Source organism: Hemicordylus capensis, chromosome 3, assembly GCF_027244095.1.
Source record: "Hemicordylus capensis ecotype Gifberg chromosome 3, rHemCap1.1.pri, whole genome shotgun sequence".
Classification (NCBI taxonomy): domain Eukaryota; kingdom Metazoa; phylum Chordata; class Lepidosauria; order Squamata; family Cordylidae; genus Hemicordylus; species Hemicordylus capensis.
Window position 1 is genome coordinate 261,711,210 of NC_069659.1, and position 12,912 is coordinate 261,724,121.

At 38.7% G+C, this 12,912-nt stretch overlaps 1 protein-coding gene across 4 annotated transcripts in view; it reads left to right on the forward strand.

Moving 5' to 3' along the window:
- CHST15 (carbohydrate sulfotransferase 15) overlaps window positions 1-12,912 on the forward strand; it is a 109,829-nt gene that overhangs the window by 64,257 nt on the left and 32,660 nt on the right. The gene's annotated exons all lie outside the window — the stretch shown is intronic.

Consider the following 12,912-nt stretch of genomic DNA (forward strand, 5'->3'; position numbering starts at 1 on the left):
GTTGTGGCTGCTTCGCTTGTCCATCACTGTTGCACTATTGAGCCAGTAGCAGCACCTCTCTCCCTCTACCATCTCTTTCTCATTGTCTCCTTCTATCCAGAACCAAAATTGTCTGGAAGGGGAGACAGAAGGGGAGATAGCTGGGCTGAGGAGTGGTCGAGATGACAAGGTAGACTGCTGCTGCTGGCTTAGCAGTGCAGCAGTAATGTGGCCAGGCATCCACCACGGTTAATGACATGCTCAACGCTGTCTCTCCTGGGATGTGCTGTTCAAAGAGCCAGACCCAGATGCTGGTGATAAGGAGGAAGCGCAGGTGAGATGGGGGTGGAGGATATTGGTGCTGGCTCCAGCCTCATACCAGCCTTATTTCACCTCATAGAGAAACTACTCTTGCATAGGGGTCCAAATTGTGATAAATGCCTTGACCAATATCTCTGATTCCGGTTCAAACCTGATCCAATCTGAATCTGATTTTTTTCAGTCTTGGACACCTATAATAAACATATAATAACACAAGCAGGTGTGCATATGATGATGGCAGCCATATTGTTTTGGAAGGTGCACTAATAGAGTCTATTATTATAGGCTACTAGAGAACAAGAAATGTCCTCTGTGACTTTAAAATATTTATTTCATCTTTCTGTTGCATAGCAAAATAATGTTTGCTTTGAAAAATCCTCAGTACCAATAAATTCATGAATATGCAAATTACTTTATATATCTTAATTTGTTTCCACTTGGTCTCTACATTTTCTAGCTGTCAAATGATACTTCAATGAGGAGGGAGTGAAAATTAATTACCATAAACAGCAGCATATTATAACATTTAAGTCTGTGATGTATTTAGTCCCCATTGATGAGGAACTGAATATCACAAGCTTTCAGCACTGGTTAAAAGAGACACAAAGTTTGTGCTATAAAAATGTGCAGATTGTAATGAATATGTTGCAGTAATGGTTCCAAGCTGTTTTCATGAGAATGCAGATGGAATGTGTTCTTAACCCCAACTCTTTCTAGTTTTAGAGTGTAATCTCAAGAGTAGTGTGGGATGTTTGGGAAGACTGCTCAATGTGGCTATGAGAACAGCAAAACTATATATATATATATATTGAACCACATATAACTCTGCAGCATTTTTACCCACACATGTCATTTTTATGTTACTTTTATAATATATAAGCTAGTTGTTTATGTGAGAGATGGAAAATTAGTATAATATGAATCTTCATAAGTATGGTTTAAGATATGTTTATTTCAAGTTTATTGAAACATGTGAATGTTTCAGTAAACTTCAAAACCAGCATATCTATAGCAATATCCTTATTCCTGACTATTGCAAACACATCTCCAATGTCTCCAAACTATCAAACAGAAAGGAGGTGGGGGGGAAAGGAAACGTGATGTTTCTTGTAGCCCAGTCTATTCGCTTTGCAGTTTGGGTTCATGGGATAGTGACAATTGCTATACTGAGTTATTGTTTCACAGGCATGTTATCTGAATTCACATTGAATCAGGGGCTGATCTGGCTGCAAGAATAAGGCTGTGGCTCTGAGGCACTACAGGAGCAGCTGTGTAATTCAGGCAGACTGCACTACAAGTGTTCTGCCACTATAAAACTTGCAAGTGTAGATAAAGCTCAGTTACATAGGATTCTTTTAAGCCTGAGATTAGTTTGAAAAGTTCAAATCAAACTTTAATTAACCTTTATTTTAATATGCTGTTCAAAAGTTATACTTTATTCTAGTAGGAAATATATTTTATTGTGAAACTAAAACGTGCAAATAGCTGAGTAGATTCTGCACAAACATAGCAATAGCAATAGCAATAGCACTTACATTTATATACCGCTTTATAGCCGGAGCTCTCTAAGCGGTTTACAATGATTTAGCATATTGCCCCCAACATTCTGGGTACTCATTTTACCGACCTCGGAAGGATGGAAGGCTGAGTCAACCTTGAGCCCCTGGTCAGGATCAAACTTGTAACCTTCTGGTTACAGGGCGGCAGTTTTACCACTGCGCCACCACCTGCGCCAACATGTCAAGAATTTGTGTAAAACCAGAGGAGTTCATTACAAAAATGAAGCACTCATATTTTCCAAAGAATGAAACTATAATGCAAAGTGACTAGCTATATCTCCTTTTGATATGAAGTTACGATATGTGAAGCTATGCTAATGCCTGCCTACCCCCGTAAATACAGCAATTATGGGTTTTAACATACTTGGATTGAATTTTTTTATTTAGGACAAATGTAACATGTTGGGGTGTGATCTACAGAATTATTACTTAAACATAATTGCGAACTTTGGTAGGATAATGGACTTTTAAAAAGCTGAACTATGATTGCAAGTTTACATCTGAGCAACTGTTGGGCAGCTTGTGTGTATATTTTCTGATTGTTGCCAAATGTTCTTTAAAAACTAAAGACCCACATGCTTTTAGTTTTTGCCTTTAAAAAAAACAAACCCAAAACCATTTGACAGATGTTTGAAAATGATTTCTTTTTCCTGTGAGCAGAGTTTTATCAATCCTTATATTGAGCAGAGTGACGAATACTTCAGTGGAGAAGGTCGTGGACCTGCATAATGTGTCATGTGGACTTTCAAAACCATTACTCAAGCCTTGTTGTGGTGAGGTCACAGAGGCTAGTGATTTCTCATATAATTGATTTTCTTTTTTGGCAGATCCTTGATTGCTCAGAAGTACATAGCTACAAGTTCATGCAAAGTTTGTTGACAAAATGTTAATCAGAGAAGCCCAGCATGTTAAACACTGGAGTAGAATACAATCCATCCCATCTCTAACTTGACCTTTTTGTATTTTACATTACTTTTATTGTTCATGTGAATTGGTCACAGAAGTTACAGCACAGATAGTAGTTTAAAAACCATTCCAAACTGCTGTGGCTGTTTTTTGTCTAGTTTGACTTAATAAGAAAAGTAAGTATGGCCTTCTAAGCTAATTGAATGGAAGAATGTGTGGGAACTATATGTAAGCTACTTTGAGTGAGGTCTGTGTGCTCTATTAGGGCTAGCAAGACTTTAAACAGCCTTCAGATAACTCTTTGAGGGGGAAACATAGATGTACTGTAGCTGATCTTGGACAGCCCCCAAGCATTTGTTTTTTGTAATACTGAAGAACTACAAAAAAACATGATTGGGTGGGTGGACTGTGATGTGTTTCTACAGCAACAGAAGGCTTCAAGAGGAGATATGAGTGCTGTGTAACAAGTCCCCCTTTGCTCTGTTGAGCAACAGTGGGCAACAATGCACATGGACTGCAGGCACACAAAGAAACTCATGTGTCCCCCTCCCCCATCCATCTAACACCTGCTTCTGCAGGTGCTTTGCTTGTCAGTATGTGAGCCACTGTATTTATTTGTTATTTATTTACTACATTTTTATACCACCTTTCTGCCTTGACAAAGGCACCCAAGGCGGTTTACAATATTAAAAGGAGCAAATTACAGAAGATTAATGAAACAGCTCAGGCTGTTGGTCTTTTCAGGAGCTGAGGACAAGAGCTCCCTGGCCTGGGTGCATCCTTTCTTGCATTCCTCTCAGGCCACACTGGTCTTTCCGTACTACTGGGAAGGTGGGGGAGGGGCTTCCCCAACAGTTCTCACAGGCCAGAGCTGGTCTCTATAGGGGCCAATGTTATGCTGTCATATATCTGAGGTATTTGGGGAAAACAAAATGGCCGTCTCCAGCACAGCACTGTGGAAAGAACCCCTTGCTGCCCACCACAGCCACAGTTGGCAGCAACCAGTAAAAATGAAAGAAAACTGAGAGAATAAGGGTAAACGCATGACAACTGTGTAACGAAACAGACAAAAAACCCTTGTGTAATTGAATAGCAAATTGAATAATACAATTATTTTTCTTACATACCTCCCCAACCATATTCAAGTATCGAATTTCTATCAAAACATTAAATATCAACCTTGTAACTCACAAGATTATTTATTAGGTTTTAATCCCAAGAATGCAGTATATTGAACATGCATACAATTCAATGTGATAACATGCGGTGCATCCAAGATAAGAATATAGAGGTTGTAAAAAATTAAAACTATCATCTTGTTAAACAATACATTGGGGAGCCTAGTTTCTACCTGGACGTCAGTGCTTTGTGAAAAGGCTAGCATTTGTGTCATTTGCACATTTAGGACCTGGTAAGTAGACTTTGTATAATAGCAGGTATTTGAAGCATAGTGAAATTGCTAGAACATTGGTCAAGATCATTAGATTATTAGTAAATAGTAATATCTGCTATTAGAACATTTCCACCATTTATCTCTCCCCATTCCCTGAAATAAGAGGGGAGTCTCTACTTCATATTCTTTTATCCACCCAAATAAAACCTGCAAGAGCAAGACATGTTTTTTTCTATTGCTGCACCCACTCTGGAACACATTCCTAAGGTTCTGCCTGGATAAGAGCCAGCGTGGTGTAGTGGTTAGAGTGCTAGACTAGGACTGGGGAGAACCCGAGTTCAAATCCCCATTCAGCTGTGATACTTGCTGGGTGACTCTGGACCAGTCACTTCTCTCTCAGCCTAACCTACTTCACAGGGTTGTTGTGAGGAGAAACCTAAGTATGTAGTACACTGCTCTGGGCTCCTTGGAGGAAAAGTGGGATATAAAATTTCAAAAATAAATAAATATTTCTCTCATGTCAGTCTGCCAGAAACTAAAATGTATGTTGTCTTTAAAAAGCTTTTGCTGGCAACTGACTGGAAGTTTTGTTAGAAGGTTAGCTTCTGAGTTATAGTCTGAGAGCAGTGCTGTTTTCTTTGGCTGCTATCATCCTTAATTTGTTGAATTGTTTATATTGTCCTTTTACTTAATCTGCATTCATCAGTTGCATTTATACAAAGTGTAATTTATATGTATTATGCATTTTATAAATGCCTCATACCAAGTCCTTTAATCCATCTAGTTCAGTATTGTTATCATTGGTCCATCTAGCCAATAGTCCATCGGTATTGTTACACTGCCCGGCAATGGCTTTCCAGGGGTTTCAGACAGGAGACTTTCGCAGCTCTGCCTGGAGATGCCAAGGATCCTGGGACCTTCTGCATGCAAGGCAGAAGCTCTGCTACTGAACTACTGAAGGGGAAGAGACTGCTAATTCCGTGCATAGGTACATAGGAAGCTGCCTTCTACCAAGTTAGACCATTGGTCCATTTAGCTCAACAATGTATATACAGACTAGCAGCAGCTTCTCCAAGCTTGCAGGCATGAGGGTCTCAGTCCTATCTTGGAGATGCCCGGGAGGGAACTTGAAACCCTCTGTATGCAGGTGCTCTTCCTACTTTTTCACAAATGTTGCCATGAAATACAGTTTTTGTACTCTGTGCTCCCAGTCTAAAAGCCTTGTTTCTGCACATGACATTGCCAAATACACTTCCCTCCTGGCCAGAAATGCTCTGTATATGTTTAAATGAATAAGGAACTGGTTCTGTACATTCCAAAATAAGTCCTGGGCTACCTCAAGCCACACACTCCCACAACCAAAAGACGCTTCCCTACAAGTCATAGTAGCATCATGACTAAGAACCACTGAAATCATCAACACTACTTTGTCATGACTGACTTAAATCCCATTAATTTCTGTGGGACTTAGCCTGAATGTTGCCTACTGACTCAATATCAACCTGGCAGCTGAATTTGAAGGTACTCATAAAATTGATCTGAAACCATACTGATTTGATTTGTTACACCTTTTAAAAAAATAATTTTGTATTTTAATTGTGCTTAAATATTGATTATAAGCTGCCCTGGAAAGTTACTGAAGCTGAATGGCAGGTTATGTGTTTATTATTATTATATATCTTATATATAGATATGTAAGAAGCTAGAAAAGGTACAGCTACATTCATGGAGATGTCTGCAGTCTCACTCTTCACTCTAAGCTATCTCCATGTGGTCATGTTCATGGCCACATGAAAGAACTTAGCTGTGTAAATTTGTCCTAAGAATCTGGGGGGGGGGAAGCCACCTTACCCTTTTATAACTTGAAAATATATGCTTTAAAATGATAAAACCAAACGGGATAGCTCTTCAGTGAACACAAGGGATTTGGGAAAGACTGCATGAGGCACTGAGAGATGGATGATCAGTATCCTAATGGCTTTTTAAAAACACACAAGTGTGTGTGTGTCAGTGGGGGGGGAGAATACTAAACCCTTGCCTCTCATGCGTAGCAAGACTTTTGGCGGGGGCAATTTTGATCTGAAAATTTTGATAGAAGAGTTAGGTCTTCCGTTCCACTACATATCAGATTCTTTTTAGAAAGCCTAAAGTGGCTTTAGAAAGCTACTAGGAGATTTATCCTGCATCTCTTATGGTCTTGTCTACTTTGCCTCTTGTACAGATTAAAGTACTTCACCCTGCCTCTTACTTGTTGCTCCTTTTCCATCACTCCTGCTCTCAAGTATATGTGTTTTATATGTGTCTCTTGTGAAAGAACACTGAAAACAAACACATGCCAGGATTTTGTTAGGAAACTAAAACAAGTTACATGTATCTGAATTACACTAATCAAGCAAATTTATGTAACTACCTAATTGGCATAATTTATTCTAATCATACAATTTTGAATTTAAGATAATTTAATATCCATTCTACTATAGCTGTGGGAAACTTTTTCCCTTAGTTATATCCTTTTTGTAATTTTTGTTATCACACTTAATTCACAGCAGCTCTTGAGGGTAAAATATTAAAATAAATGGAGGACATTTTCTACTCCAACAGAACAATTGGTATCTACTGCATTCCTTAAGGGACCTCTGCACAGCAATCTGCAGCAGCAGCACAGACTGGAATCTTAATTGCATAAATCTTTCTGGTTTGACATGCCAGAAAGATGCAAATAAAATTTGAGTTCCTTACATAAGACAGTTATGAAACTGTTGACAAACAACATATTTGAAATCTGGAGAAGGACATCTTGTGATAAATTAGGAATGGTGTGCTCCTCTGAAAGTTATTGAACAGGAAGACAAATTTACTGTCTCCCAACAGCAAAGAAGTGACATGGTAGTTACAGGAGTGAGTGGCTGAATGCACACTAACAGTTTCTCAATTGATTATCCAGCAACCAGAGAGAGCGGTATTATATCTAACAGAATCAGACCAAGGTCTGTCATGGCTGTCATCAAGTTTCCAATAGTGGCAAACCCAAATGCTTCAAGAAATTCTCAAGCATGATGATCATTCATGGTTTGTTCCCAGTATCTTGATTTTGGAAAGATATTGTCTCTCTTGCATGGAGGCTCATCTCCATTTAGGGTTGCAGTCTTCATGAATTTGTTGAATTTTTTTTTTTAAAGTCATCTAGGCTATTGACCATCACCACATCTTGTGGCAGCCAGCTACAAGTTAGTTTATATGTTGTATGAAGAAATAGTTCTCTGTTCTGAACAATTACTAATTAACTCCATTGGGTGACCTAGTATTATAACAGATGGTATGTGAACAGTAATAAATATTGTGCAGGTAATATGCATTGAAGTGATTTTAAGCCCTACAGTATTTAGGAAACTAAATAATTCTCTGTCACCAAGTACATGGAGCTCTGTTGCAACTGCTCTGTTGATGGCATGTTTGCGATGTTCTAGTCTTGTATTTGGAATAACTGTTTGAAACCAAAAGCCAAAATAAGCAAATATTTTTATTAGGATCAACTAAAATGTTAATATTCAGTAATCCAAAAACCTTCAGTTTAAAATGAGAATTAAGCTACTTTACATGTTCACTTGTTCTCTAAAAAGAATGGAATGAAAAGTGCCCATGTTAACTTCTGCACCATATCAGCTGTAAAAACTTTGTACAGACCAGTATATGATGATGGCTTTAGAAATAAGACCATAGGAAACAATGGGGAAACCCCAAACATCCCGTTGTTCCCCATGGGTAACAGCTCCTAGGGACACCAAAGTGGGTTGGTTTGCTGACCTGCAAATGTCTGCTATGCACGTACAGAGGCATTGTGCAGGGGCAGCTGGGAGATGCCCCACTGGCATGCGGGCATAGCTGGTGGGAGCTCCGGGATTACAGCATTGGCAGCGATTAGAGGAGCAGGTATGGACCTGCTCTCCTCCACTTGAAGGAGGTTGTGTACTAGCAAGACAACTGAACTTTGATCCTTTTGCACATCAACATGATCCCTTTACACACATGGACACTGTGGGGGAAACCCGTACATACTAATTAGAAAACAGCCAATCTTATGGAAACATTGGGTGGTAAAAGGCATTAATCCGCTATCACAGCTGATAAACAAAGACGATTGCTACAAATCCTTCGCAGCCCTGCAAGAGGAGTTCCAATTACCCCCATCTAGTGCCTTGCAGATGCCCTGGCAGCCCTGACAATTCCAGATATATTAGTGCACGTCATTAAGATGTCCTCTCTCCCAAAACTTAATAAATACCTATATTCCTTTGTGCAAGGAGATCTGGACTCTGGTTTGGATCTGCTTAGGAACAAATGGAATCTTGAATTCTCATATAGATTGTCACCAAAACAAGGGCATGAGATTTTAGGTAGTGTTAAATGCAGTTCAATGGATATAAGGAGGTTTCACTAAGTCAAGCTTCATATCTTACATCTGCCTTCTTATATATGTTACATTTATTTATAAAATTGCATCTGGAATGTGGATGTGTGTCTTCATTGTAAATGGTATTTGTTGTAGGCCATAAATCTGCAAATACTGTCCTAACTACTCTGGGATCAGAACAAAGCATTCTGGGCAGGAGGGTTTACAGAGCGTATACAATGGGTTGAGGTAGTTATACATACTCCAGTTCTGCACAGCTCCTTTGACTTCATGACCAAGGAGCTTCCTTTAACTGTGCCCTGTGGGGCTAGCTCAGGAACTGTACAGTTTCCTGACCCTTACAAATGAGGCTTGGGAGAGCTTTGCACAGCTAAGCTCTGATGGCTGTCCAACACTTGTTTTTTTGTGGGTTTTTTTTAAATTTTTGTGGGATTTTGCTTGGCTTTTCAGCAAAAGATTCTCCCTTACTGAACATGCAAGTTTCAACAACAGAATTGAAACTCACAAAAAATTATCTCAGCTCTAGTAGAAAAGTCCCTTGTACTCTTGCCCAACAGTAGAGGACACAGATCTTTTAAGCACATTCTTCACTTGTTTCTGTGGGGTGAGAAAACAAGCAGTGCTTGGTGTATAATGCTGCTTTTAATTTCTTAGAAATGCCTTGGTTTACTTTTCTTGTAATGTTGATGCTGCATTTGGGTAAATACAGTATATTTAGGTAAACCTAAATGAGCAAAACTATGTTCTGTTTCAGTGCTATTTTGAAATCATTATTTTATATTTCTTAATAAAAAAAATAAAAAATATCAATGTAAGCATAGGGTTTTCTGCCCCACAAAGCAAATTGTAATAAAAATGTAAATGTAATTAGTGTAGTTTAATCTATTGGTTCTGATCCAAACGGCCATGAGCTCTGTCTATACAGTGGGGCTTTGGAGTCCCACTATTCTAGAAGCTGCCAAGGAAAAATGCTGAATCCAGTGCTCTGCATTTCTACAGGATCCTGGTGTTTTCTGCCATACCCTCTCTATCAGTTGAAATATACTGTTCAGATAAGGTATCCTCTTGTTCCTGCTATTTTAGCTTTTATCTGCAATAATATTATATGTTCCTTTGTGAGAGATTGAATACACTTTATTGATCTTAGAAAAAAGAGACATTCAATTAACTCCTCTTCAGAGGTATTTTTTCTTTATAAAGTAGTTACTAATGATCACTGGGGTTAAGAATCGAGCAAGGACTGGAAAATAGAAACTAATGTAATGATTGAGAAGCTTGTAATCTTAGATTACTATAGCCCCACATATTTGTGGGCTTCATCCAATTTAAAAAAGGAATGGAAAATATCCATACTTAGTCCCATTGAAATTAATGGGACATATTTAAACTTGCATACTACAAAAACTCCACTGAGGCTGATGCTATAGATATTGGAACTGGATTAATATTGGAATGGTAAGGTACCGGATTATGTATATCCGTGTAATTAAGTTTCAATGAGAGGAGATGGACTGTGTGATATATTTGGTAATGGAATTGTGTGAATTCATGCGTGTTTGATTCTTTTTCTATTTATGCTTATATTTGAAAACAAGAAAATGGGGCTTAAGTTAGTCCTGTTGATTTTAATGGTGCTTAATCATGATTATCTACTCTGATGCTGCATATTATTTTTATAGTAGTAATCTTTTAAAAGATTACTTATTTTTTTTAAAAAAGATTAATGTTTAAAAAATAACATAAATCAAAAGATGATCAGGAATAATAAAAAATACGCCTTTTTAAAAACAAACACCCTATTAGATAAATTCTGTACTGAAGAATTATGGTTGATATGAGAAATAAACATAAGCTATCAAAAATGAATCCATTCAGTTGTGTGTATTTGTACAATCATCCCCTTCTTAATCTCATATCCTTGTGTGTGTTGAACAAGTATAAGCAGATCATTAATTTTCTACTTTTGAGCAGTTCTGAATATTGCTAGAAATACTGCAAAAAATCCTCTGAATGTGGTTTAGTCCTATGACAAATCTCCAACTGTCAAAAAGAAAGGATAGCTCAAAATTAAGATGTAATGTATAATTCTTAGAGCATAACCTGACTCAACACTTTGCATATACATATGATACTATGACCCCATGCATCCTTTTTGAAGGCTCTCTAGGGGCTTATGTGGGCCTACTCCTAAGCTCTTAACCACTGCTCCCTCTGAGTCTCTTCTTCTTGATCATTACTCCTCAAGAGCTGTCAACATGCTGCTACCTCTCTTTCCTCATACATTTGTATCTAAAGTTTTAATTCAAACACTGTTGCTGTTCCCTTTTGAAACAGCTTCCTTACCCCACAAATGTCCACTAAATAATCTTGGTCAGAGTGTTCATTTTTCTTGCAATCTGTATCACAGTCTTCAGGGAACTCTCTGTCGAGAGCCAGGGATGCTTCAGGATGAGATTTGGAATGCAGAATAATTTTAATGCATGTAAAGTTTAATTTTCAGGTAGGCTACTATCTTTCCTTCTACAACTCTGTCACCCTTCTAGGCTAGTCTGAGATCTGGGTTTAACACGGGGTGTTTTAAAACATTGGCCTGGATGAAGCAATTAATGTAACAATCATGATACCATTGTCATGGGCACACTGTTAATGAGATGGAGGAAGACAAATGTCTCCTGGCCCACAGCCTCTGAGGGCCCCCCAAGGCCTGTCCCTGTCCTCTCTCCAGTCCCTGCCCGCTCTTCAGTCCTGGAGCCAGGAATGTGAGCTGCAGTCCTCCCAAGTAGGTTCTCTGTGACTTCCGATTTCCTTGTTCTCAGTCGGAGTGGAGGAGATCAGCAGCAGTTGCTGCAGCAGCAGAGAGGCTTTGTGATTTGTTTCTTTTTCTGCTTTCCACATTTATGGAGTGTGCATGTGTGTGTGCAAGAGAGAGAGAGATTGTGCCTGATCAAGTTTTAACTCTTAAAAAATGATTTTAAATGATTGGGTTCTTTCCTCTAGGTCCTGATGATGTGAAGTGATCTTTTTCCAACTTGTAGTGAGTTGTTTTCTCTCTGTGGAAAGGAAAGAGGGGGTGGCAGCAAGGGGTTTATTGATTGGTTCTTTGGTGGTGCTGTGGTTGTTGAAAATATGTTCAATTGTTTTTCAACCAAACAAGTTCTCAAAAAAATGTTCCTTGCTCCCAGAATGGATCACAGTACTTGAGGATTGGAGAAGAGTGGAGCTAGCCTAACATCCTTCCTGATTGTTTGCTATTTTTAAATTGGTTTGCCTGGATATCCCTTTACCTGCCATTTCCAAATGATATATCTATATCTATATCTAAAAACTCACAGCCGTGATAAAAATTGTTAAGCTTGGAACAGAAACTTCCTTTGGAACCCACAGAAGGGGAGGAGAGCTAGTCTTGTGGTACCAATCATGAATTGCCCTCTTGTATTTCACAAAGCTGATACTGTTGTATTATTTGGTTCTGCTGTTGTTTACACATTGTAACTGTAGTCTTCTGTCCTCTGTTAATCTGCTGCACTGTATTACGTGTGTGCTTAATGTTCTTCTGCAGCAGAGACATGGGGCCAGGAGAAGGAGAGGAAGGCAGCAAGGGGCCCATTTTAAGCTCTTTTCTCTAGGCCCACTCCAACCTTGGTACACCCCTGACCATTGTATAATACCCCATCTTGCCTTTTTGAACTTCATCAGCTGACATTGAAACCACCATCACTTCCAATTTTCTCCACAGTTCATCTATATAGGTTATTTATATTTTGCTTCTGACTTACAGGGATTCCCAAGGTAGCTAATAATACCATATAAATTCTCAATACAAATTAAAAAGCTAAAAGTAATCAACAATTTTAATTCCGCAGCATGCATTAGACTCCATCAAAGCTGACACATTTGATTAAAAGCCAGGGAGAGGAGAAGCAACACTTTAGTTATTTTCTACAATTCGGAGAGGGAACCTGAGAGATGGTCAAAGTGAGGGAGTTCCAGAGTTGAAAACTCATGACTAATAGAGAAGTGTTTCCTTTGGCCACTGCCAAATGAGAATGTCTTGCTCAGATGTGCTGATCAAGATGTCTGAAGATCTCAAGAGTTCGGTAGGTTTATATAGGGAGAGAAAAAGAGGGTAGAACCAAAACCAGGGCAGCGAAATGGGAAGGTGAAAACTCTAGTGGGTGCTAAATATGGTTTATTGAGGAAAATAAAATGAAGGCATCATACTTTGTTGAGCATCTACATTAGTTGAACTTCATGCAAGTGACAAGAGGCTTTTCTGTGCTTCTAAAGGTGGCTCATGCTGAAACCCAGTGGGAAAATTGACAATTCCCCTCAAACTCATATTC